We start from the raw sequence: 27,576 nt of genomic DNA, 5'->3' as shown, positions 1-27,576 counted from the left end.
CTGACAAGGTCTCTAACCAATAGAACCAGAAATAGAACGTAGGCAGTCCTGACTGCCTTTCCTGAGTCCACGCCACCAGATTATACCTGTATCTAAAGGATGGCAATTGAATACTAAATATTCCAAACCAAAAATAATAAGTAATTAAAACTAATACCATAACACTGAGGGAGCCACACTACTAGTTTCTGATATTTGTTTCCACTTTTCTTGGTCTTCTGTGCACCATTTGCTTGTTATTTTACATGGAAAACATATCACATGGGAAATATTAAAAACCTCAGCACTGCAAAAATATTCTGAAAGCAAGCTATTTAAAAAAAATGTTTCCTTGTGCTTTGGGGTTGGACAAAAGAAATAACAGAACTTCATCTCTGATCACTGGGAATGGATTCTTGTCCAATGTGCTAACTAGCCTAATAATATCATGATATGGTTGGCTCCATCTAACTGCTAAATTCAGCTATGGAAAGAGCTAATTATATGAGCAGCAACAATTCCCTTATCTATCATGAACACTTGCTGCTGTTAACTGCATTTCAATGTGCTGAAGATGACAAAGACAATTAAAAATTGTAACCTAAGTGTGGTTTTTTTTTCCTGGAAGTAGCTTTTACACATTTTAAATCTGCTAAAACAGACCTGAAGCAGGTGATGTTAGAACGTGTTTTGAGTTGTTATTGTCAAGGGAACATCATATGCTCTTATTTATATACTGATTACTTTTTCAGGAGAGTTTTGCTAAATTCTTGCTTACTTACTATTCTCTTTCAGTTCTTATACCACACTCCTAACTTGGACCTGGACCTTGCCACTGTAAAACTGGTAAATCTTTTTAAAATTAAGCTCATAGCAAAATAGTTTTCATTTCTGTCATTCCTCATTGCATAGACATACTCACACTGGCTTTGAAATATCCTTAGTAATTTGACGTAGATATAATTGAACTTTCATTAAAGCTAACCCTGATAAAGTCAAGTTGAGATCAGGAAGAAATTTCTCCCATGTCTGACTGGCAAAGAACATTTATTTATTTATTTGTGTATTCATTTTGCCTTCTGTACAATGGGATGTTATCCACTTTCTGCAATTATCTGAGTTTATTTTACTGAACTGATTGCCTGTCACCACATCGGCATCGTACGTGCTTGGTGATACTCTTGTTTCTCCTCTTCTCAACTGTGGCATATTGTACTTTTCTGTTTCAATACTTTGCAGATTTTCTTACTTTTTTCCAATAGTTGTTAGGGAATGTTGTCTAGCTAGGGTGGCAGGAGCTGGATTGGACATTGAAATTCTTGCAGAACCTTTTAGATAAAGGTTTGTTCTGTGATTGCAGAGGATCAGACTCAGTGATCTAGGAAGTCTATTCCAGTCCTAATTTCCTATGGCCCTAAATTTGCAACAGATATCCGTTGCAGTTGGATTATATCCCATGTCCAATAAAGTAATAAAAGAATCCTCCTAATGAAACAAAACCAAAAAATATAATAAATACTCAAATTACAATAATAAAGCAAAAACGATGTTAGGATTTACTGTATTATTCCATATGAAATTAGAGAGGCCTGAAATTGGAGAACCTAATAACATAAATATAAGGAGAAGTTACCTAAAAATGTTTCACACAGTTACTAAAGGAAAGAAGAAATTTGAGAGAAGGAAAAAAGAAATGTCTGTCAGACTAGAAAGAAGCCTACCAAAAATGATGAGCCTAAATTCAGTATAGACTGAGCAACCAAGTTACAATGATTATGTTTTTGTCATTGGGCTGCAGATTAGCTTCTCAGAGCATTATGATAGTGTCAAATATAAACACATTACTGTAGATAATCACCAGCCAAAAACAACAAAGAGGCCAGATTTATATCTAAGCCTTTTGATGATCAAAGCTTTAATATACTTCATATCTCTTTTATAAAAAATGAATGTAAAATGGCTGTAGCAGTAATATGAAGCCTTACATAATGATTGTTTTAAAATTAAATATAAGCAAACGTATTTAAAATAACAGTTTTCATTAAGTGTAAGGCCCAAGAAGCCAGCAACAAAGAGTGGAAATAGGTAGGATGAAAGTATCATCCTTAGGTCATTTATACTATATTTGTAATGAATCCTTTCCCACATTAAAATAAAAGGCTAAAAGTATCTCATAAAAGTGGCTAGTAAAAGATAACCATTTTTCAGTTCATGTTGCTGGGCTCCAAAAGGAAATCTGCTGGCATCAGAATTTTTGCTACAAGTAGGTGGATTTACATTTTTGCTAGTCTGATTTAAAGTGTTTACTAGCAGGGCTGTGAAAACAAGAGATTCTATTTACTACAATGTTATCAACTGTTCAAAACAGAACATATATTTTTTAATTGCCATCTTATGTGTTTTTGTGTGAGGATTGAAGGTTGCACCAAAGAACTTTTTTTCACATTTATATAAACAATTTTAAATATTCCTATGACATCTAAGCCAGTATGCTCAGGTAATCCACTCTTCTTTATTTGGTCTTTAGAGCAAAGAAAAATGAAAATTATTATTAATTTTCAGTGTATTGCTGAAAGTACATGTGAAGGTTCAGGCAGGTTAATCATCCTTTCCACAATAACGAGAAATTAATACTCAAATCATCTATATTTTATACACTGTGTATTCAGCAATGTCATTTAAAACTTAATCCTGCAAGAATTATTGGACCTCTCAAGTGAATATTGATCTAATTCTTGCAGTACAATGACACTGTCAATGTCTTTATCTTTTATAAGACAACATGATGTGTGGGCAGGTTATAATGATAGTGAATGATAGGGGAATGTTCTTAAACTGAAAAAAATAAATTTTCTATTTGAAGCTAATGAAGATTGGAAGCAAAAAGCATTACATATTTTCTTATGGGAAAATGATTAAATAATTTTTGGATTGTGAACTTTAACCTATTTAGGAAAATTATGTTAAACTTTAATTTAAACTCTATTTTCAATATACAAGATGAGATCATGACTACCTTAGCTTTGACCTGTGTGCTGATCAGTTTACCTAAGTGAACAAAGATGGAATATAACTTTTTTTTCCCTATAATTATTTACTATTTATTGTATTTGCTTTGTCATAAGCAGTGATTCAGAGAGCGAGAGAGAGAGATTTCTTTTCATAGTTGTTTGTTAAACTCAATGTAGCTTGACATTGGAAATGTTTACTTGGACTACATCTTTGGAATGTTCTTCCCCAGTGCTAAGAGTGGGTAAATCAAAGCCATAGGAAAAAAATTACTTCATAATGAATGTTTAAGTACTTTTCTGAGCCTAGTATTTTAAATGCTAGTGAAAACTTTTTTGTGTGTGTGCTAAGCCTTTGGCTAAAATCACATTCAGGCCCTGTTCATTTCCTCTCAAGATAAATCTATTCATTCTTGGCCTCCCCAAGACGTATTTGTGCCACTGCTTTTTGTCCCCAGGCAGGTCCCTGCATGTGTACTCTGACACACGGAAAAGGGACCCAGGTGGAGAAGGGAAGGCTAGAGCCAGCACCCATACTGGCCCCAGCAGCCTTACCTGGGGTCTAGGGGTTAGCTAAAGCTGTCTGTTTCTTACTATTCTGTGTATTGTTGGATTTTTGTATATGTAGCCTCAGATTTACACCTCACACGTGGTGATTTCTTGTGGCATAGTACCTTCACTGTCAGCGTCTGAAAGTACAGTTCAAACCCAAAATTAAAATGACAAAGCATTGAGAGTCATTATGAAAGAAAGAACACTCAGGTTGTCTTCTCCTCTAGAGAAGTCAATGCTAAGATTTGATCCAAAAACATTCCACTCTAACAAAAAATTGTGCCCACTATAAGAGAGCTAATCAGAGAATACATAGGGTAAGAGTAGTGATAGGCTAGCTTAGGTTGTTAAATATAGAGATGATAAATATTAAAGTAGACAGGGAGCTGAGATTTCACTATTATTTCTACTATATTCCTGCCTTCTCCCACCGCTTGCCAACCATCCAGCTGCTCACTCTTTCTCTTTGTCTCTCTCATTCCCCTTCCCCTTTCAACAAGCAGCACTACAGCTGGTGGGTGCCTCAGGTCTTCTAGTGACCTTTATACCACTTTGAAAGATGCAACAACTGCTTTAATATAGTCAAGTATCATGGGTAAGAATGATTGATGTTGATAATCTTGTCCTCCTGTAGGAGCTAGTCTGGGAAAAGTGCACAAATATCTTAAAAGATTGAAAACAGAATTTCCCCGTTGTGCATTGGATGCTTTATATCAGCGTAAAAAATTAATCTGTTTGAGTTTTAAAAACATGACCTGGAACATGCTGCAATTGACAGCACTGGAAGAGAAAATATACCAGATTTTCTGCTGTTACATTCTTGGAGACTACAAAAAGAAAATTGATTTAGGAAGCTGTAGATTTTTTTTATATATATATATATATATATATATAAAACCCTGTAAACAGCAACTCTGAACTTAGGAAATGAGAGACTCATCAGAAGTCACCAGCCTACTGCTTCTCTATAGCTGTAGCTGAAATGATAACTTTTGGCTTTCACTGATGATTGGTAGAAGCCAAGATGGAAAGCAAGCAGTGGACTGTTGATAGCTAACTAGATGAGTCCCAAAGCCTCCCCTAATACATTCCTCTACTCCCACATAGTAAAGTATAGACCACCTTAATTCTGCAGTTCTTTTTTTTTTTTTTTTTTGCCCCTCAATTCTATACAGCAATAGCTAGATATAAAGTGTTCATAGCAGTTTCTCAGTTGTCCTGTGAGAGGAAAAGGTGCCTTTATACTTACTAATTATTGTTTGTGGACTTAGTCCTTCCAGTCCCAAAGAGCCCTTTACATACACGTTTTTTGTTATTTGGTCTAAAAAAATTCTGATGCTGTCTTACGTCAAGGGCAAACTGGCATGTCATGGGAGATCATGGTCTCCCTAGAGTTTAACATGTGATGCTGTAAACAACTCAAACAGTTTAGAATCACTTTTTTAAATTTGTGCGTTCATATTGGGCCAAAACAGCAAATCTCAGCCCCACATTTGCACTTCACTACTCCCAGATAAGCAACTTAGTCATTTCTAATCTTGGTGATCATGGCATCACATCTTTCAACTTTAAATTTAGGTCAATTTAGGTAACTGTTAATTCCTTGTGAATGACTGTAACTTTGCTATGGGATAGACACAAACATTTTTCTTAGGCCAGCCAGCAGTTTTCATTTCTAGCAATATAGAGAACTTGGGAGTCTGCTTAGTTGTAAGCCTTAGTGTAGTCAGTTTCATATCTGACACCTATACAGTAGTTGTGCCAAAATTAATTAATAGTTCTACATGATAAAACCTGGCATCAAGAAATATAGGCCCGCATTTTGCAAGTGACTTGATGCAACCAGACCTCAGTGGAGACCCAGTAAAATCAGTCCCACTCTGCCTGGGTTCTACACAGTTGCAATTTTCCAATTAGTAAATTTTGGGATTTCAATTATTCAGTAGATGTCTGCTTTAATAATTGTACCTGTTTTCTAATCATAAAGTCTCTCTAGCTAATCAGACTTGTACTACAAATGGGATTTTCTGGGGAGCACAGATCTACAGTGGTACTCTCTTTAATATTTTATTGTTCAGGGAAGTGCCTGAATCCATGATATATATCTTTGTATTCTTTTATTGGGTCGTCAGGTTTATTGTGTTTTAGTGGGAATGGAGTTGAGAATCCCTTTGGCTTTACTCATTTGATGAATGTAACATCCAGATATGTTCAGAGACTCATTTCCAGACTTGTGTTGCTTTCTATGCTGATAATTGTGCTCATATATTGTATTCTGTAATCTAATATAATTGTAAGAAAAGGTTTTGGAAGCTTTAACTGTTCACATAATTTAAATTGATGCTGTAGGCATCTCCACTTAGACATCCCAGTGACAGAAATGTAGGTACCTTGCTCCTGGAGGATGATCCAAGGTAGGGACAGTCTAGAACCAAGATATCTAATTTCCTGGGTAGTAACTCTTATCACTAGCTTGCTGGACAAAAGGTGGACATATATCCTTTTAGTGTCAAGCAATCACTAGAAGTACTCTGTGCTTACCTGAAGAACAGGGGGTTTTGGCAGATGTTAGGCACTTACCACAGCTAAATGGATAGCAACAGAGTTTAGGTAGACAAAAGAAGGCCAGGTAGCTGATCTGGATTGCTTGTACCAGTAGCTCAAGTGACCTAGAGATTATTTCAGACCAAAGTAGAGGCAACTACCCATGTGGGTGTCTAAGTAATTTTGCAGCTACTGAACAGAGTTAATTCGAAATATTATTTATGTAAACATGGTCCACCAGCCTAGGGGCAGGCCTACTGCCAGTTTCAGATCTCTGGGGTGCCAATGGCCTTGATCTTTCTTCCAGTCCCCCAAAGAAATCAGGGGCAATGCATAGGGAGTGCACGGGGGTGCATGTGCACCCCCTGAGATCACCAGTGCACCCCCTATTAGGCCATGCTCCCTGTTTGCTGGCAGGCAGGGGGGCAGGTGGAGACACCAGTGCCCTTCCTGTGAGTGCCAGCTGGGGAGCAGGCCACCAGCAAAAGTGGCCATGCTGCTTCCAGAAGTGACCAGAGGAGCTCTGGAGGCGGCATGGCCGCTTTTATAGTGAGTGAGATCAGTGCCCCCAGTCAGCAGGATCAGCCACCAGGGGACTCCCCCCATCCCTGCCAGTCGCTCGGCACCAGACACCCATGAAAGAAATGGTAGCAGCCAAGCGGCAGAGTACCGTAAGTTCCCTTCCTCATGTTGGGTTGTTTGCTGTTGATTGTTAACTGGTATTATTAGCTTAGCTAGGAATTTTTCTTTTCATGTAATTTATAAATATTTATAAATGCCAGTTCCTATAAGTTATCCATATGTGTGTTTATGTATGTGTATGTGTATATATATGTGTGTGTGTGTATGGGTGTATGTGTATGTATATGTGTGTGTGTGTGTGTGTTAACAATCAACAATAAACAACCCAACATTCACATTTGACTACAATGTACTATACTTCATATTGGTAACACAGCACTTCAAATACATGGGTACTTTGACTTAATACCATGATACTCAGGGTGACAATAAAATGCCTTTTGCAATTTCTCCAGTGGTCAGCAGGGGGATGCAGCTCAGGGTCTGCTGTGCTCAGCACACACAACTCTTGTCTTCAGCTGGGTTTGCAGGGAGCAGCTGGTAGAGGATGCTGTGCCCTCTGGCTTGTCTGGTAGGTTGATTCTGGCTTCCCATGCCCTCAGACAGTGCCATCTCACTCTTGGTATAAACTTGAACTCAAAGGCAAACACAGAACTAAGCACCACAAGCCACCAGGTTTTCTGTTCTCGCTTCTTAGGGTTTCCTCAATCACACAGCTTCCCTGCTTGACTCTCGGTCCCCCCTTTCTCTTAGGAGACCCGAACCTCCCACAGATGGTTTTGCCTCCCCTGTCACCCCACACAGAGCTCACAGGTCCCTTGTGGATGGTGTACCTGCAGGAATCAGCCTGTTGCATCCTGAAGCCCTGGCTTGGTTCTTCTGGGCTGAGTGCTCCCTGGTCCTCCAGGGGTCCCCTCATGAACTCTGGCCAGCCAAAGCGGGTGAATCCACCATGGCATGACTCCCTTTGCTGTCTTCCAGTGTGCACTTCCTCTTTCACTCCTGAGGCAGGAACAAACCTCCTTTCTTTAAGGAGCCCTCCCAGGCAATCAGGTGGCCGGGATTTTTTGCAGGCTCACTGACAGATCATTTTGTTTGCAAGCCTCTTACCAGGACTTCCCTTTTTCAAGATGTCTCTGCTGAGGCAGGTTTTCATTTGTCTGGCATTCTCAGAGGGACAAAATTCACTGCTCCCTGTGTACCTTAGAAGGGACAAACCTCCGCTGCTGCAAACCATGCTGCATCCCGCATGGAGTGCTCTTCTTCAGCGTACGTGCACTTTAATGCTTGTTACAGCTGTGATTTTGGAGACTATTTACATTCTGCCCTCAGACCTATAGACGTGCCTACAAAGTCAGTTTGCATCTGGCCTTTGGTTCCCAATCTCCAGGTAATATTTATGCCCAGCAGCAACCTTTGTGAATGCTTGGGCTGCAGAATCAGAACTAACCATGGCTGCTCACTTGGAATAGATGACCGGTCCCTTTACAGTGCCGTCTGTTCTGTACTGCAGCTATTCCTTTGGAGCTGCACAATTTTGCATAAAGGAATAGATATATTTTAAATTTGTGGCATAACTATCTATGCATTTCTGTACTCCCCTATTTGCTCCAGACTTGCCTGTGTGTTCTGTGTATCCTTCCTATATGGACATACTCGAATATTTTTGTCTTCGTAGATGCCTCAAATCACAGCAAGACTTTACTATACTACACTGGGACTGTTTCCTTTTCCTACACACTTTTTGTATGAGCTTGCCATTTCATTGGCATAGGAATGGCTTTCCACATTAATCAGCTTCTTGTGGAGTTTTGGTTAGAATAAACCCTGTGATGTCCATACTCATTCATATCTTTAAGTGCCCACTCTTTGGCCGGCAGCTCTAAATGTATCACAAAGTGTTCGCCTGTACTTCTTCAAAAAATCAATTTCATGAAACCACTACATTAGCTTTTGGTAAGACATATTCATCAAACCTAATATAATATGCCTTCAGCTCTTCCCCCCCACCCTTCAACTAACACATCTATCAAGTATTAAAAATACCAGTACCTTTCCCTTCCACTCAGATGAGCAGACAATAATATTTTTCCCTCTGATCTTTAGATGTTAGAGGACCTGTAAAAATGATCCTTGCATGGTGTTTTAACTTCTTCCAACTCAAGAAAGTTCATGTTTTTTTCAGTCCAGCTGACCCAGCTGGGTACTGCAGCTGTTACAATCCTGGTCAGCTACTTTTACAGAAAAATACAATTTGTTTCTTTAACAAGAAATCTAACAAGAGCATTATTCTATGAAATGTACTCGTCAGGGAAGAGAATTCCTTACTGAGGATTTGGCCTTTATTCTAGCAAAAAGCATGCCTAGAATCATAGAAAATGAGTTGGAAGGGACATCAGGAGGTCATCTAGTCCAACACTCTCCTCAAAGGAGGACCAGCCCCAACTAGATCATTCCAGCCAGGGCTTTGTCAAGTCAGGCCTTAAAAACCTGCAAGGATGGAGATTCCACCACCTTTCTAGATAACGTGTTCCAGTGCTTCACCACCCTCCTAGTGAGAGAGTTTGTCTAACCTAAACCTCCCTTGCTTCAACTGGAAACCATTGTTCCTTGTTCAGTAATCTGCCACCACTGAAAAGTCTAGTTGTAACCTCTTTGGAACCAGCCTTCTGGTAATTCGGGGCCACTCTCAAATCCTGTCTCAGTCTTCTCTTCTCCAAACTAAATAACTAAATAAACCCAGTTCCCTCAGCTTCTCCTGATAAGTCATGTTTCCCATTCCCTGAAGCATTTTTGTTTCTCTCCACTGTACTCTCTCCAATTTGTCCATGTCCTTCCTATAATGGAGGGCCCAAAACTGACCCTATTACTCCAGATATGGTCTCACCAGTGCAGAATAGAGTGGAATAATTACTTCCATTGATCTGCTCCTACTAATGTAGCCCAGTATACCATTAACCTTTCTGTCAACAAGGGCACACGGCTAACTCATATCCAGCTTATTGTCCCCTATAACCTCCAGGTCCTTTTCTGCAGAGCTGCTGCTAAGCCAGTCAGTCCCCAGGCTGTAGGAGTGCATGGGGTTCTTCTGTCCTAAGTGCAGGACTTTGCACTTGTCCTTGTTGAACCTCATGGCATTTCCTTTGGCCCAATCCTCCAATTTGTCGAGGTCTCTTTGAATCCTAACCCACTTTCCAGTATATCTACAACTCCCAACAGCTTGGTGTCATCCATGTACTTGCTGAGGGTGCAATACATCCCATCTTCCAGATCATTAATGAAGAGATTGAACAAAACAGGCCCCAAGACTGACCCCTGGGACACTACACTTGATACTGGCTACCAACAAGACACTGAGCCATTGATTACTACTCATTGAGCCCAACAATCTAGCCAGCTTTCTATCCACCTTATGATCCATTCATCCAACCCATAATTCCTCAGCTTGCTTGCAGGAATGCTGTGGGAGATGGTATCAAAAGTCTTGCTAAAGTCAAGGTATATTATGTCCACTACCTTCCCTGCATCCACAGAGCCACTCATCTCATCATAAAAGGTAATCAGGTTGGTCAGACATGACTTGTTCTTGGTAAATCCATGCTGACTGGTCCTAATTACCTTCTCCTCCTCCTCCAAGTGCTTAGAAATGGATTCTTTGAGGACCTGATCTATGATTTTTATTGGGACTGAGGTGAGGCTAACTGGTCTGTAGTTCCCTGGAACTTCCCTCTTCCCTTTCTTAAAGATGGGCACTATCTTTATTCTTTTCAATTGTCCTGGACTTCTCCCGATTGCCATGAGCTTTGAAAGATAATGGCCAGCAGCTCTGCAGTCACATCAGCCAACTCCCTCAGCACCTTCAGATGCATTGCATGGACTTGTATCTCTCCAGCTTTTTTAAGTAGTCTCTAACCTGTTCTTTCACCACTGAGGGCTGCTGACCTTCCTTCCAAGCTGTGCTCCCCGGTGCAGTAGTTTGGGAGCTGAACTTGGCTGTGAAGACCAAGGTAAAAAAGGCATTGAGTATTTCAGCCTTTCCATCATCATCTGTCACTGGGTTGCCTCCCATTCAGTAAGGGACCCACACTTTCCCTGACCTTCCTCTTCATGCTAACATACCTGTAGAAGCCCTTCTTGTTACCTTTCACATCCCTTGCTAGCTGCAACTCCAATTGTGCTCTGGCCTTCCTGACTTCATCCCTGCATATCTGAGCAATATTCTTATACTCCTAAGTTGTTTGTCTAAGCTTCTATTTCTTGTAAGCTTCCTTTTTCATAGATTCATAGACTGCGAGACTGGAAGGGACCTTGGAAGATCATTGGGTCTAGCCCCCTGCATCAGGCAGGAAAGATCAGTGTCCAGTCTGACTGTCCAGTCTGCTCTTGAAGATTTCCAAGGTAGGCGATTGCACCACCTCTGGAGAGAGTTTATTCCAGTCTGGACACCCTAGCTGTGAAGAAGTTTTTCCTAATGTTGAGCCTGAAATGGTCTTCCAGGAGTTTATGGCCATGACTCCTGGTTTTCCCCAAGAGTGCCCTGGTGAGCAGTTGTTCACCAAACCCTAGATGTATGCCCCTTTTGTAGTGGTAAGCCACTATCAAGTCCCCACTCAGCCTTCTCTTTTTCGTGCTGAAGAGTCCCAGGTCTCTCAGCCTTTTTTAGGTTTAAGCTCACTAAAGAGTTTCTGCTAAGTCAAGCTGGTCACTAGCCACATTTACTATTCTTCCTACACATTGGGATGGTTTGTTCCTGAGCCCTCAGTAAAGTTTTTTTAAACTACAACCGGCTCTCCTGGACTCCTTCCCCCCTCCCTGCAAAGTAGGCCTCCGAGGGAATTCTGCCCATCGGTTCTCTAAGGGAGTCAAAGTCTGCTTTTATGAAGTCCAAGGTCCATACTCCACTGCTCTCCTTCCTTTTGTCAGGATCCTGAACTCAATCAGTTCATGGTCACTGCTTCCCAACTTGCCATCCACTTCTATATCCCTCACCAATTCTTCCCTGTTTGTGAGCAGCAGGTCAAGAAGAGGATGACCCCTGTTGGTCTCTCCAATCCTTGCATCAAGAAGTTGTGCCCAGCACTCTCCAAAAACTTCCTAGATTGCCTGCTCACTGCTGTATTGCCCTCCCAGCAGATGTCAGAGTGACTGAAGTGTCCCATGAGAACCATGGCCTGTGATCTGGTAACTTCTGCTAGTTATCTGGAGAAAGCCTCATCTACATTATCGTCCTGATCCAGTGGTCTATAACAGACACCCACCACAATACCACTCTTGTTGCTGTCCTGTCTAACCTTAACCCAGATCAGCAGGCCTACCTCCAGTTTCATACCAGAGCTCTGAGCAATCACACAGTTCTTTTACAAACAGTGCAAATCCTCCTACTCTTCTCCCCTGCCTGTCCTTGCTGAACAGTTTGTACCCATCTATGAGAGTGCTCCAGTAATGCAAGCTATCCCACCAAATCTCTGTTATCCCAGTCACATCATGGACGTGTTATTCCAATCACGTCTTTTGATGCTGGTTCAAAAGTTTCTGCATGCAGGTAGCTAAAGTACATTTGGGTTTTTTTAGGGGATGATACATGAATCTTAATGCAGTACAGTATATCAAATGCAGTAGTTGCCATAGCTGATAACCAGTTTTAACTTTGCAGGTTTGATGAAAAATAGTCTTCAGTTCAATCAGTCATTAAACATATGCTTCAGTGATTACCAGACTGACAACTCTGTCATACAAGAACGTAAGTGACAATAGTTGCTATGGGTTTCCTAGCTCACCTAATTAGCTTTCTCCCTGCATAATTATGAAGTCTTTAGTCTGAAATTCAAATGGTATGACAGATTTATTTAGAATTTAAAATAATGTCCAACAGGATTTAATTCCACTATTATTTGTCTTATACAACTGTGCTCAGATACACTAGAAGTATAGCAGTGCAAAATTGTTGAGAGGTCAGCATGAAATTTAGAAACTAGCCAGTTGACCTAGTTCTTCGTTGTGGCTCAGACAAGAGAGCTCACTCAGGGAAGAGAGGAGAAGAATTTTCCTTTGTTTTATGTATTTTTAGGGCTGAGGTGAATGTGGTGGCAAGGAGCAAGTGTAGTTTTGCAATTATATAAAATAGGTGTTCATCTCTATAGGTTGTTAAACACACAAAAGAATTACTGTCTCGTAAGAAGAAATGGTTCACAATGGGGGGGGAAGAAAAAGGCAGCAAGTGCAGAACAAACAAAGATGTACAAGTGACATGAAACTTTAAAAGTCATTCTCTTTCTGTATGTAGCCACAGAAATTTAGAATACCTCCCTTTGTTTGGGTAACATCTATGTCCTTTCATAATCTCTTACAAAGTAAATTGCTTTGCTCTCCTTTGGAATTACAAGGTATTGTGAAACTGACAAGAGTTTGCCTAGAGAAAGAATCTCAATATGATGTGCAACATAGATGTAATCTCTGGTTATTTTCATTGAGCTGTCCATGATGCCTGTTGAGGTGCTATCAATAAGCATTTTATACCACAAACCACAAAATCCATTTTGATTTCTGAGCACAAATTCTGTTATGCTGCACAAAAATAAACAAAGCAGGGGGTTGTCAGTATTAGACATTTAAAAACTGTTTTCACTTTGCATAGTTGAGAGGTGGAAAATGACTGATCCATATGTGCACAATAGTGGCTTAACAGTTTTCTATATGCGGTTTCATGCAACTACATTTTTAGAAAACTGCTTAAATACACTTCAGTGTAACAAACGTTTAGGCACAGCAGGAGCTCAGTAAACAATTAGAAGAGGCTAAAAGAGGACAAGGAGCTACAAAAATACTCTTCACCGTGCCTTAATCTTGGTGTTTGTTCTATCCCAAAACCCAGAACAAGGTAACGCAGCCTCAGTGTTGTTGCAAACTCTGCTCTTTGGGTATTACTTCAAAGGATCAGTGTGCTAGCTAAGCCTCTCTGGAGCATCATGGGCCTCTTACCACAACCCCTTTCTGGCCACTCCCAGTTCACTGGCCCTGGAAGAGAATCTTTGCCCCTTTTATGGCTTTTTCTGCCTTTTGCAAACATATGCAAAAACAAGCACAGATTCTTTCCTCAGTAGTTAATCACAGATGCTCAAGGGTACAGATTTAAAGACAGCAGTATTACAAATCCAGTACTATAACTTTGCAGCCTGGGTACACCTAGGGGGATGTGCCCTGTCCTCCAATGACAGTGGTGGGGGTCAGGCAGGGTGCTGATGGAGGTGCCAGCTACTAGAGCAATTCCCTCTCCTCTCTACAGAGCCAGGCCAAGACCAAGCGCTTGACTATATACAATTTATTACTATAATAAATACACATACTTAAGATAAACATGAAATATTTACAATAAAGCGTAGCATATGACACTACATATAATATCCTACAATCCACATAAAACATGTAACTAACAGCGTATATAATAATTAACAAATTAAACAAGATAGTTAAGGTTACAACACGATAAACAGATATGGGGAATCAACTTATATAACCAAAATAAGCTAATAATAATATTCCCTAGACCTACCAAGTAACAATATAAATATACATATTAATACATTAAGAACACATGAACCACATAAACTCCCTTAAAGAATACCCATAACTATGTAGACCTTGACACAACAACAATAACCCAAAATAGGGAGTGCACTCAGCACCTCCCCAAGGGGTTTCCTTGGAGCCCCTCCCCTTTAGGGCCCTGAGATGTGGACATGCCCCTCCTGCAATGGAGGGTGGAGGCAGCAGAACCTCCTGTCCCGTACCCGCCTCCCCTGTCAGGCTCGCTTCCCTGGCAACTCAGGCTTCCTCTCTGAAACAGCCAAGGCTCATCCCCTGAAGGCTGATCCTGTGAGAGCCTCTCTCCAGTGGTGCCTGCAGCTCTCCTTGATGGCCTGGGGCCCTGCACTGGGCAGCCCAGGGTTCTCTCTCTCTCTCTCTCTCATGGGAGCTGAACCCTTACAGGCTCCGGTTCCCTGGTCTCACACCAAGGATCCTCCCTTTCCCGGGCCCTGCTCTGGGCACCAGGGCTCTTTTAGTTAACGGCAGAGCTGCACTACAGGGCTCTGGTCACTTGGCCTAGGGCTGGGGCTAACTTGAGCAGCCAGGAGTGGGTCCTCCATGTGCTGACCTGTGCACCAGCTGAGGCCCGAGCAGCCTCGAGCTACTCCCAGGGCAAATTCTCCATAACGATCTGCACAACGTGTGGGGCCCAAGAGGCTTCGAGCTGCTCTCGGGTCAGCTCTCCGTGTGCTGATCAGCATACTGTGTAGGACCCGAGTAGCCTCGAGCTGCTCCCAGGGCCAGCTCTCCATGTACCAATCTGTATACTGACTGCCCAGCCACTTACTGGGTTCTCAAGCTCAAGCTGCCTTGGCCAGATCCTAGAGCCTGATCCATGTGTGCCAGTTCACACACTGTTGAAACTCGAGCAGGGTCCTGAGGATGGCTGTCTCTGGAGGTCCTGTCTCCTCGCCGTCCCTTGTTGTCTCTCCCCAGTGTGCCGAGCATGCTCCTCTTTATACTCTTCAGATGGCTCCACCTCCAAGACCTGGCTGGCGCAGTTCCAATTCAGGTCCAGCTGCTCCTTGCCCCCTCCCTTTGGAAAGGGGTGGGGTATTGCTTCCCTTGTGCTGCCTCTGGATTGGCTTTCCTTGTGCTGCCTCTGGATTGGCTTCCCTTGTGCTGCCTCTGGATTGGCCCCAATCAAACAGCAGACCCTCAAGCCTGGGACTCAATCCAAGCCCTGGAAAGGTAAACCTGTTACAGCTTCAAAGTAAGGGTAATGGAAATAAGAACAGCATTTGTTTAAATACAAATGTTCTCAATACTTTTATAGAAAATATATCAAGGAACATTGTAAAAGGAACAAGGAGAACAGGAATTGATATTATTACTATGTTTAATCTCTCTTTTCTTCATTGCGAATATTCTAACCTTAAATTACTAAACCACTGCTTTCCATGCATTGCTTGCAACATATAGTCTCCAATTTTAGCCTCCTATCAATTTAGCATCAGTAAAAGTATTTATAGTATAGCACGGACAGCAGCTTCTGTTATACAGTTCCCCCTCCTTCGCAGCAGAATTCCTGGTTATATTCTCCAGCTACTTAGTACATAGGGATATCTTCAAAGTTTGATAGTAATTTATGTTGTCAGTCCATTAAGTTGATTTTTATGGCCGCCAACACAACCAGTGTCCATTTATGTGAAGCTTGAAGACTACTTCAGGTCTCTGGGAAGGCCACTTGATACCTGCCCTCATTTATGGCTGGCCTTGGGGGGAGTTCAGTTTGGTAATTTATGGCAAACACCATCTAGGAAGACCCATTTGCAAGATTCACTGTCATTTAGTGCTAAACGATTGTTCCTGACTCCAAAGACAATCTGAGTTCCTGACAGGGCAATCCCATAAAAAATATTGCCTGACCGCCCAGGTGTCTTTTCCAATTATCTGGAGTAGAAATTAATACTTTTAAAAGCTGCTAGTTTTTGAAAGGTTATTACAATTTATTCCAGTGGTTTCTTTTGCACATTATGATGAATTGGTTTATTACGCCGTTATTTTCCATGTCAGCTTTTTAGAAGATTGAACCATAATGTTGAAACATTAGAGTGAATGGCAAACATATTATTTTACAGCCCAGTAATATATTTTCTCTGGAAAAGTGTGCTCTGTTTTTAATAACAGGTAATTTTATGTTTATGTTCCCTAATGCTGTTGTCACACATTATTTATTTCTATGTAGTAAGGACAGGAGAACTTTCTTTTAAAATGTCAGAGATGGCTTGGACAGATTTTGGAAAAAATACTAAGAATATATTAAAGTTCGAGAATATAAATTGTGAATGATGCTTTTTGAAAGCAAATGATTTCTATAGCTTTCTCCACATCAGTTTAATATGTGGAGCAGCTCCAGGGAGAATAAAGGTCTGGCTTCACTTTCCTTCTTTCTTTGTTTCTAAATTTAGGAGCAGGAAAAAAAATCGTTCACTAGAAATTGGCATGTTTTCTTCTATGACATTTTTTTTCTGTAATCATCTCTGGGTGTTATTTTTGTTCCCAAAGTCCTCTCCAACTGATCTATAAAAGGACCATAATTAGCATTTTAATGGAAATAGTAGAATGTTTCTCTACAGTGAGCATATTCCTCAGTATTTATGTGTAGCTCAGCAATACTAAAAGACATAGAAAATTCAGTTTTCCATTTTCTTTTGGGGGGTAATCAGGATAAGGAGCCAGCTGAGTCTGGCCTATTCTGTACTCCAGAAAATAATGTGTTTCACCCTGCCTTCCAAACTTTTGGTCCTCTGGCATCAGTCCTAGAGGTGGCTAAATAACCTCAATTCCCACTGACTGATACAGCTTTCCTGAGCAATAAAGTTGCCATCCCCAGGTGCACAGCAATGCCCTGTACAGTTGTTAATTGTGACAATTATCTCAGAATGGTTTAGTGTGTGGTATTAATTCAAAAAGACAATTTCCTGTAGGTAAATGGAGTCATTTTCAAAAGTTGCAGGTTATTGCTAATGAATGCTTGACACTATCTTTCAAGCAAGCACAGGCAAAGCTAAGGATCTGGATCAAGCCCAAATGTTTAAAGCATGTTTTAAAAGAGTCTGACCCTAAAGTGTAAGCATTGTAAAATACAGGCATTTTAAAACATCCTTGCCTCAAACCAAGAACTCCTTGCAATTTTTTGTCAACACCCCATCTACCTCAGGGGTTTCACGGTACTCTTCATGTGGAGTGCCTCATTTCTGAGTTTAATCCTCCACTAACTTCATAAATGGTGTGACGATTTAGACCCTCGTGACTTTTGTCCCTGGAACAATGTAGGGAAATAAGGTGTCTGTTGTATGGACTGTGCTACTCTAAGTCCTAGTTCTGTGCTGTAATCTCAGCATCTACATGATTCAATAGTTTGTGAGTGGAAAAATGGATAAGGCATCTGTAACAATGCATATATTGGCCTCTTGTTTTGTGAACAGACAATGATGGTAATATCCGGATGTAATCACTAACTCTTACTTACACTAACAGACTCACTTTATGCCCCCAGACTGGTCACTTAATATTGTTGAAAACTCAGACCTGTGTTCATGTAAGTAAGCTTCTGTTGCTTACTAAATTCAAGTTCAGTAGTTCTGAGGCCTTCAACAATATAACCAGTCTGATCACATAAGCAAGTAGGTGCTTCCTTATTGGCTTTGGTTTGTTCTGTAGAAACAGTTTTTATTTGTTCCCCCTCTCATCCCCCCTCTCCCCCTAAACTCTGAACATCATACAACATTAGTCTCGAAGGAAAAACAGCCACACTTCGGAAATCCACTGCCATAATGGAGTGATTTCCCAATATTTCTGATGAAAACATTTACAATGTCTGTAACAATACATATATTGGCCTCTTGTTTTGTGAATATCGAGATTTATTGTCCCTAAAGGTAAATATTGACCTTGGTTTTAACTTGGTCAATATTAATCTCTCTGGTCAGTAAATCTTGGTATTTGTTTCCTCAGAAATCAATACCTGTTTAGTAGATAAGATTATTGAATAAAATTAATAAATTAAATTCCCTTCAGAGATTTCATAAGAGACAAACAGTCCAGATTTAGGGGTTCTCCAAAAAGGTTTACATCATGCTTATTACATGGAGCATTTTAAATTAATGTTAGTACATTGCTGAATAGTGCATTAAATAAATTACTGTATTGCTAAGAGAGTTACAGTAAGGTCTATTAAGTACTTATTTAAAGACTTGGCAACAGTGAACAACAATAAATAATTCAAGTAGCACCTCTAATCTTGTTTTCTTTCTCCTTAATTGGTTTTACAGCATTGTTTTGACATTTACCCTTGAATAAAAAAAAATTACTTACAAAGAAGAAAATGCATGCAGTGCACTAATCCACCTGCCAATCGCAAGTCCTTGCATATTGATGCATCAGAGCAGCACAAGAGTTACAGTCTGCCTTCATGGCTGGCAATGTCTGTTACTGGTATAAACTAGTATGGATTTATAGTCTTGCATATAAACTGAGTTAAAAAACTCCCTGTTTGTACACATGCATGTGATAAAACAGGATTCTTTATTGGATATGTAGACACAACATCACCTCCTTAGGGTAAGATGAAGGATTGCTTCTAATGAGCTCAGAAGAAGGTATATTATAATTCACCATCGGTGGCAAAGGCAATGTTTTTATGCCTTTGTATAAAATTAGTCCTTACATTTTTTTTAATGGAAGTGTCTGGATTGTATACATCACAGACTCTCCACATTGTATTCATTTCCTTTCCCAAAAAAAATTGCTTATGTGTGAAAAAGATGGAGAAAAACAGAAAGGGGGAAATTCCATTAACAAAAATATGCATGGCCTTCATATACAAATTGATTACTTTTCTCATATTATCAGTCTAAAAAGAAGGGAGGGTTAAGATAGATCCATAAATGAGTGTCATATAACTACCCTAAATTGTGCCATTTGAGTACCTGAAATGGAAACAAAAAGTAGATGGAGTTGTTAAAATTTAACATTTACAGATATAGTCAAAACTACTTCTTTTTGATGAGACCCCGTAACAAGTGAAAATTGTACAGTTTGGATGCAGACCTGACCCCAGAATGAGGCAGCCACCTGAATCAAGGGTTACTGGGAACAACAAGGGCTGATGTAGCCATAGGAGCATAACAGCTAGGGCCTGTCCACAAGACACTGAATTAGCAGTTCTGGCCAGTCTGACCCAGCCTGCCAAATCCCTGGGCTGACTCCACCCCTGAAATTTTTAGGTGTTATATGATTCTCTTAGAGCAAATGTGAACCCAAATTTAAGTTGAAGTGGTGTTAAATAATTGATGGGGGGTTAAATAATTTTTTACAAAGTTGAGATGGACACATAAAGTGCATGTGCCTTGTGCAGGACCCGATCTGTGATTATGTGGCTTAATTTAATCTGTGTGATTGTAGATCAGGTTTCATCTTTGCAGAAATTCACCAGTACTGGGACCCATGTCAGGAACCCAATCTAAGTAAACTGGGGGCAAGGATGGGTATGACTAGGAGTGCTAGTGGGGCCATGGGGGAATCTGCAAGGGAGATTGGTAGTTTTCTGTCCAAAGGTGAGGTGGGCAGGTGGCTAAAAAATCATGTGAAGGTTGGGAGGTATAGAAAGAGTGCATCCCTGGACTGTGGTGGGTTTCCCAGCTCTAGAGCTACACTCCAAATGTGTACAGATGTTCATTAGATTGGGCTGGCTTGTTCTTGATCTAACTTAGTTCTCCTCTCAGGTGAGCTAAATTAGATCAGACCAGCAATTTTTTTGCCCAATCTAATGTCCCCAGACATCTGTACAGATAGATGAATATATAGACCTAACTAGGGTTAGGTTGATCTAAGTGTAATGTTTGCATGTCTCAAAATTACCAGTTGAATTGTCTAAAAATTTTAGGTGAAAGGTATTTTTTGTGGTAAATAAATTTTTCATTGAAGTGTTTGTAGACACTTTCATCAAGTGTTTGTGGACAATATTTGTCTCTCTTTTGTACCTCCTGTTTCGGTCAGCTAAAACCCCTGACATAGGTGTTCTACAGAGTGGAAGAGAGCTGTGGAAAAGATAGTCAATTGCCCCTAACAGGAGGGAATTTTCTTCATAGTTTTTATGGAGTCTGGATCAGTAGTGGGGATGCATGTTCCCACCTCCACCCTTAATACAGCCCTTGGTTCATTTTCTCCTGGTCTTTTCTACCACGGAGAGCTTGGAGCACCTAGATGCTTATCTTACTCAACAATATCGGTGCATGAGAGTTACAAGAAATGTGTGTGTGTGTGCGTGTGGCCTATTTTTCTACTTCAGTCACCATGAAATATGAAACATTAGATTCATTTTCTTTTCTATTCCTAGTCACTTTCTTTTCTGTGCAGTTCTGTTAGCCTGCTGTATGACATTGGGCAAAACAGTTCACCTCCTTCTGCCTCAGTTTCCCAGCTGTAAAAGTGGGCTAATGATACTGAATCCCTTATTGAAGGGGTTTTGAGACCCACTGATGAAAAATGCTGTTCAAGAGCTGATTATCAGTATTTGTGTAATAATAAGGCCTAGAAGTGTTCCAGTGTGCTAGGAAACACACAGATGTATAAGAGAGTCACTGCCTGCTGACTCTTATGCGCAAACACAATGCTGCACTACTTGAACTGAAAATGTGGCAGGAACATATTTGCATGCAAATGTGAAAATATTTCCCTTGAAACTGAAAAAGAAAGTATCAAAGCATTTCCATTAATATTAGTTTGATATATATTTGTCTAATCTACCTGATGCTATTCCTGTAATGCTTAGCAGACCTCTCATAAAAAATAATTCTCTAATCATTAGTAGAACTAAACAATGACTACCCTATGGCTTAATCTCTTTAAGTAGGGAGAGGTAGTTATCTGTGTTAGTCTGAAGTCAGTCAGGTATGCACCTTTACAGACTAACTAAATGAGAGAGAGAAAGAGAGCACAAGCTTTTTTTTAAACCCAAGTTCACTTCATCAGATTTTTAAATCATTACTTTGATTGAGGGTTGGCGGGGGGGGGTTCGTTTGAAGATGATATTCTGCCTGAAAACACTTGACTTGTACTCATCTCTAAAATAATGAAAATTAAATATTATTGATCTGATTTTGCACTTAGTATCTGGTGTCCATCCCTGGAAACCAAATAATTCAGGAAAAAGGGGTGGGTTGTATCACATAGTTTAGCCATATTTGTTGACATCTTAATTGCATAAAAATACAGCTTGACCTCAAATTGACTTTGAAATTTACAAACTCAAGGGAACAGTTATGTAACCAGAGCAACTACCACTTGAGACAGCAAAAGCAGAATCTGTCTGGCAGGTATTGTAAGGTCAAAACCAACTAAAACACAAAGCTATATCGTTGGCTGCATTTTTGACTGAATCATGGCATAGTTGTACCTTGCAGTCACACCCTAGGAACTGGTGGGAGGGTGACAGTGGGCGCTGTGTCTGTTCTTTGCATGTGAAATTCATGATAAGCAATCAAGCAAGCTGATTTTTATATTGTTAGCAAAACCTGATATTCAAAAGGTGATTCTATCTAAGAGTTTAACCTAGTTCCATTAAAGTCAGTGGGAATCCTTCCATTGGCTTAAGTGGAAGTTAGATCAGGATGTGTATTTTCAGTTAACAAATCACTATAACTTTTCCTGGAGAAACACAACAGTTTAATTCCCTGTAAATCTTTCATATTCACAGTTATCAAAGCTAAATGCTTTAGTTCTTCCATCTGCCTAAATTGTGTTAGTTACATAGCTAAAGAAAGATTTAAGAGGAAGCCTAAGAGGAAATCAGACTACATCTGACTGCTGTGTTTGCTCTCTATTTTCATTTTGTCTAAATATAATGAAATATATTTAGCCATGTGCATCTGTCAACACTGACATAGTCAATAATGCAATTTGGGGAGAAATTTGCATAATTATGACCAAATATTTGAATATTTACATGCACTGGTGCCCAAGTGAGCTTTTTATCAGTTTCAATGGGCATTAGATCAAGCATTTGATATTGATCAGATAGTTTAAAAAATTGCCTTTCGTTGGTATAATGGAATCTTGGGGTGCTTCCCTCTGACACCCACCTTGCTATTACATGTAGCTACAGACTTAGTAACAAATATACCCAAAAATCATTAGAAAGTAGCTAACAAAGAGGCAAAGTTAAAGCTCACAATTTTTCAAATACTATATCTTACAGAATAGAGACAGCAATTAGAAGAAATGTGTCTTAGGACCAAAGGTGGTAGATATCATGAATCTGGGAGGATGGAGGGAAATTAATCTGCCTGTGACTGTTCCTACTGTGACTGTGCCTACCAGAGCAAAATATTGCATATAATCAATGCCACATAGATTGTCATTTGCCCCACAATACAATATTAATTTCTTCTCATGGCTGATCTGGTGGTACCATCCAATTATTGCCTCTATTGAAATAAAAATATTATGTAGGTAATTTATAAACATGTAAGGCCAGGGATTTTTGACTGGGGTGTGCCAAGGCTCCAGCTGGGATGAAAACCAGGAGGATTCTGCTTAAAGGGCATTGCTCCTCAGTTCAGGATCAGACCAGTTGCCACATTTGGAATCAAAAAGGAATTTCACTCCACAATTAGGTTGTCATGGACTGTGGGGGGCTTTGCTTTCCTCTGTAGCAAAGGGCATGGCACTTTTCTTTGAATCTCTCACATGTATTTTAATAACCCCTACAGCAGTATGACATGAACAATGCCCTGTCCTCATCCCACTGTCTTAGAGTGTTCTTGGTATTTGGGGGCAATATGCCTTGTAGCTGTGCAACAGGGCTGTCTGTAGGTTTAGGAATAGGTTAGACAAGGACGCATATGGCATGTTGGGTGGTTTGGATAGAGATGATTTCATAGCTTTCGGTTACAACTCAGGTTATCTAATTAAGAAACAATATTGTTCTGTCACAGCATTCAACACCTCAGAGAAGAACAGTCAAAGCTAGTATGAATAAGGTTTCCTGATCTCTGAGAAATGAGCAGTTTTTTTCCCATGGAGAGCAAGATTTTGCATAATTTGGTGCTCTCTGGCTTCCTGATTATCTGGTTCAAGTCTGCACCATGAAGAATACCTTATGCTTGGTCTGTGTATGCAACCACCAGAAACCTAAATGTAGTCCTTTTACCCCACCAACTATTAAATTTAGAAGTAAAAGGCCTAAGTCTTGCTGCCCTTGAGTGTGTAGCACAAAATCACCTGACCTTCTTCCTCTATGAACAGAGGGGACGTGTCTTTTAAAAGCTGAAGGGAAGGAAAAAAATAAGGAAAAATGTTAGGGTTGATCCCTAAAATGTGTTGAAGCTTAAGATAAAGCTTTGCATAAGGAAATTAAATGATCAAGTGAATTTAAAAGACGGGGGAGGGGGGGACAACAAGGGCATCAGCATAGGGTATAATATATAATGTGGTGAAAGACAGTCAGTCCCATGATCCATGTAGCCCAGTATTCTTTCTCGAACAGTGGCAGAAGTGGCTGCTTTAGAGAGAAAGCATTGGACTGGATATGTCTACCATCCCTGGCTTCCACCATTATTGATTTAAGGATGCCAGGGAAACATTCTGTTCAGCAGCAGTGAATAGATATATTGTCCATTAATTTAACTATCCCCCTTTTTAATCTGGCTATGCTCTCTGCCTCCACCTCCTCATGTGGCAATGAATTCCACAAGTCAACTATGCATTGCATAAAACAGTACTTTCTCTTGTTAATGTTAAGCCTGCCTCCTATTAACTTCAGTGTGTGACCCCTAGTTGTAGCATTCTGGGACTTGGTGAACAGTAGTCCCCTATTCACTTGAAAAACACCCTCCATGATTTTGTAGGCCGCTTTCAGCCTTCTCTTTTCCAAACTAGAGTTTTAGCCTTTTTAGTTTCTCCTGGTTTGGTAACTACTTCATACCCCTGATCATTTTGCTTCCCCTTCTCTGTACCTTTTCCAATTCTACTGTATCCTTTTTGAGATATGGAGATCAGAACTGTGCAGAGCATTCAAGATGTGGGTACACAATGGATTTGTACAATGTTATGATAAAGGTTCTCCATTGTTTTCAGTTCCCTTCTTAATGCCATTTCATTGGCTTTTTTGGTCACTGCTGCATATTGAGCTGACATTTTTAGAGAACTATCTACAGTGACTCCACTGTCCTAGTTGTAACAGCTAGTTCCGAACCCAGCATTATTTTTCCCCATGTGTACTTTCACTTATCAATATAGAGGTTCCCCTGCCATTTTTTTGCCCACTCAGCTTGCTGAGATCTTTTTGCACCTCTTTTCCATCAGCTTGGGATGTGACTCTCCAGAGTAATTTGGTAGCATTTGCAAACTTCGAGACTTTCATCAATGACCATTTCCAGGTCATTGATGAAAATGTTGAACAGAATTGGGCCTTTTTTTAATTCCCTCCAACCTAAAAAACTGACCATTTAGCTCTACCCTTTGCTTCGTATATTTTAACCAGCTCTCATGTGTTTTTTAAAGGTCTTTGATAAGGGACCTTGTCAAAAGCTTTTTGAAAGTCTAGACATATTATGACAACTTGTTCATGTGCTTGTTAAGCCTCAAAAAACTCCATTGGATTGGTGAAGCAGGATTTCCCTTTACAAAATCCATGCCAGCTTTTCCCCAGCAGATCCTATTTGTCCATGTAACTGTTGATTTTATTTTTTATTATACATTCTACCAGCTGAGCACCACTGATCTGTAGTTTCCCGGATCACCTCTAGAGTCCTTTTTGCAGATGAGCATTATGTTGGCAACCACCAGGCCTATGGCACAGATGCTATTTGTAATGATGGGTTACATACTGTTCTCAACAGTTCTGCAATTTCACCTTTGAGTTCCTTCAGGTCCTCATGACTTACAAGTGCTTAATTTCTTGATTTATTCTAAAAATTCCTCCGTTATCACTTCTATGTGGGCCAACTCTTCAGACCTATCTACCAGGGAGGATTTCTTTGACAAGGGAATTTCCCCAAGGGGATTTCTTCTGTGGTAAACATTGATTTAAAGAATTCATTCAGCTTCTCTGCTGTGGCTTTATCGTCCTTGAGTACACCCTAGTCATCTAATGGTCCCACCAACTTTCTTGTTGGCTTCCTGCTTCTGATGTATTTTTAAAAGTTTTTATGATTAACTTTAGCATCTTTTACTAGATACTCCTCACATTCTTTGTTGGCCTGCCTTGTTTCACTTTTACACTTGACCTGCCAACGTTTGTGAGCTTTCCTGTTTTCTTCATTTGGTCATGCCTTCCATTTTTTTTAAGGATGCTTCTTCGCCTTGAATGGCCTCCTTAACTCTGCTATTAAACCATGCTGGGTTTTTATTGGACCACTTGGTACTCTTTTTTTGATTTGTAGTATACACTGTTCCTGAGCTTCTAATATAATATTTTCAAACAGCTCTCAAGCTGCAGGCTTGCCTCTTACATTTTTGACTGCTCCTTTTAATTTCTTTCTAAATAGTGTCCTCATTTTTTAGCATACAGACTCCTCAGGTGTGACCCTGCAGGAAACCACTACAACAACTAAGCTCTTAAAGCTGAAATGTTTAGGGGGTTTATGAAAAAGCTGTGTGAACCTCAGGATGTTTTCTCCTATCATTGTAATAAGTATATTCTGTCTTTTCTGGTAGGGAAATAAATAAAATGTGCTTATATGCTGTTGCCTGATAGAAGAGAATCTTCCCTGCAGGAAGCGGGCAATCTGGATGGGCTAACCTTAAATGATTTTGAGATTTGTTTCAATTTAGGTATGCTTCTAAGAGTTTGGGATCTAACACTTGTTTAGAGCTGAAGAACCCTCTTATATTAGCACGTCCTTCTCTAGAGACTCCATCATAAGCAGTAACAGCTATGTCCACGTAAGGCCAAAATAATTTTTGTTTGTTTTTTACATCACTGAAGCAGATGAATACGTATCACAGAAAATGGTTGCGAGTTTTCTAGCCTGCTGGCTTCTACAGGCAAGCTTTGCTCCCTGAGGAGCAATTCAGCCAGTCCTCCCAAATAAAAAAAAAAAATCTTTAAGCAACAAACAAGCAAACCAATAAACAAAAAACCATTAAACCCATCTGCCCTGTCCCAGGCACTAGGTGGGGAGCCCTTTGGCTCTGTTCTTGGCACAGCAACCTGGCCTGTCCTTGTAGCAAGCTGTTCTGCTCACAACTTGCTTCCTTCTCTCTTCGTTTACTCTCTGGGAGCTCCTAAAGCTCCTGCTGGGACACGGTACTTATCAAAATGCCCTGCAGTTGGGCTTTCTCTACAGGGCTGATGGCTCTCTCTTAGAAGGATGGATTGCAGTTAAAATGATTAATCCTGTTTTACTTAACCCTCACTTAAAACATCATACAGCCCCAATCATCTTCCTCTCACAATGTACTCTAACTTTATTTCTTTATTTAGGGGCTATGCTTTCCTGGTCATCATGTAACTGTCATAGCCCCCATATCTCCTTGAATACTCATCTTGGTTCCAATATTCCTCTACTTCAAATTCAAGCACTTCAAAGCTACTGCTATTTACTTTCTTTGAAATCAATGGAAATTCTTCTGCTCCCTATCAATGGAAGATTTCCCTCTGTTTTTTACAGTTATGTGTATCCTTCATCATATCTCTTAATACTTACTCATTTATCCTAAACATTGAAAACTTGACATATTTTGTCAACCCTTTGGCCTCTTCCCAACTATCTCTTGTACTGCCCATCTGTCTGCAATACTCTCCCTGGTCTTATGCCCATTTTTTTTTAGTCACAATCTGAAGTACAATTTATAACTCCTGCCTGCCTTTATTATTAAGGATGAAATGATAGCCAATGCAAATCATTAAGACGACTTTTAAAAATGTGTTTACGTAACAAAGTCTAACTACATTATTTGTCTGTGCCATGCCAGAACTTACCCTGTAAATTCAGTCTCTTATCTTTTTATTGACCTAAACAGGGATTGCCACATGGCCTGAGCTCCCACTGATGTTTCTGACTTCTGAGTCCTTTGGATGCTCAGGACATAGCATAAAATTATATTTGCGATGATGGTATTATTGGAATAATGCTAATGAATATAAGAGATTTCATATACCTGGTGAGGTTTTGTACAGTGCTTTGAAACACGTATCTAAAAGGACATAGAAATAGAAAAATAATTGCTGAATTAAGTTTTAGTGAAATTGCACCAGCTATTTGATTTACATGTTAATGTTTTCACTTACTGAGAATATTTTTCTCCCACCGTCATGTGACTGAGTTAAAATAAAAAGCATGAGAACCAGCAGTGACAATGAAAGAGTCAATTTAAA

General features: G+C 40.0%; 1 protein-coding gene across 2 annotated transcripts in view; it reads left to right on the top strand.

Annotated features, from left to right (window-relative positions):
• The window catches only part of HS3ST5 (heparan sulfate-glucosamine 3-sulfotransferase 5), a 312,118-nt gene that overhangs the window by 200,861 nt on the left and 83,681 nt on the right, over positions 1-27,576 (top strand). The window contains exon 3 of one of the 2 annotated variants that reach the window (XM_090031425.1): positions 775-825. The exons of the other annotated variant lie outside the window; for it this stretch is intronic. The gene's annotated coding sequence lies outside the window, so the exon portion shown is untranslated. The remainder of the gene's footprint in view (positions 1-774; positions 826-27,576) is intronic. 2 annotated transcript variants of the gene reach the window in all.

Source organism: Crocodylus siamensis, chromosome 1 (genome assembly GCF_052110815.1).
Source record: "Crocodylus siamensis isolate JL-2025a chromosome 1, ASM5211081v1, whole genome shotgun sequence".
NCBI lineage: Eukaryota > Metazoa > Chordata > Crocodylia > Crocodylidae > Crocodylus > Crocodylus siamensis.
The sequence above is the reverse complement of the archived record's forward strand: the minus strand, read 5'-3'. Positions and strand labels throughout refer to the sequence as shown.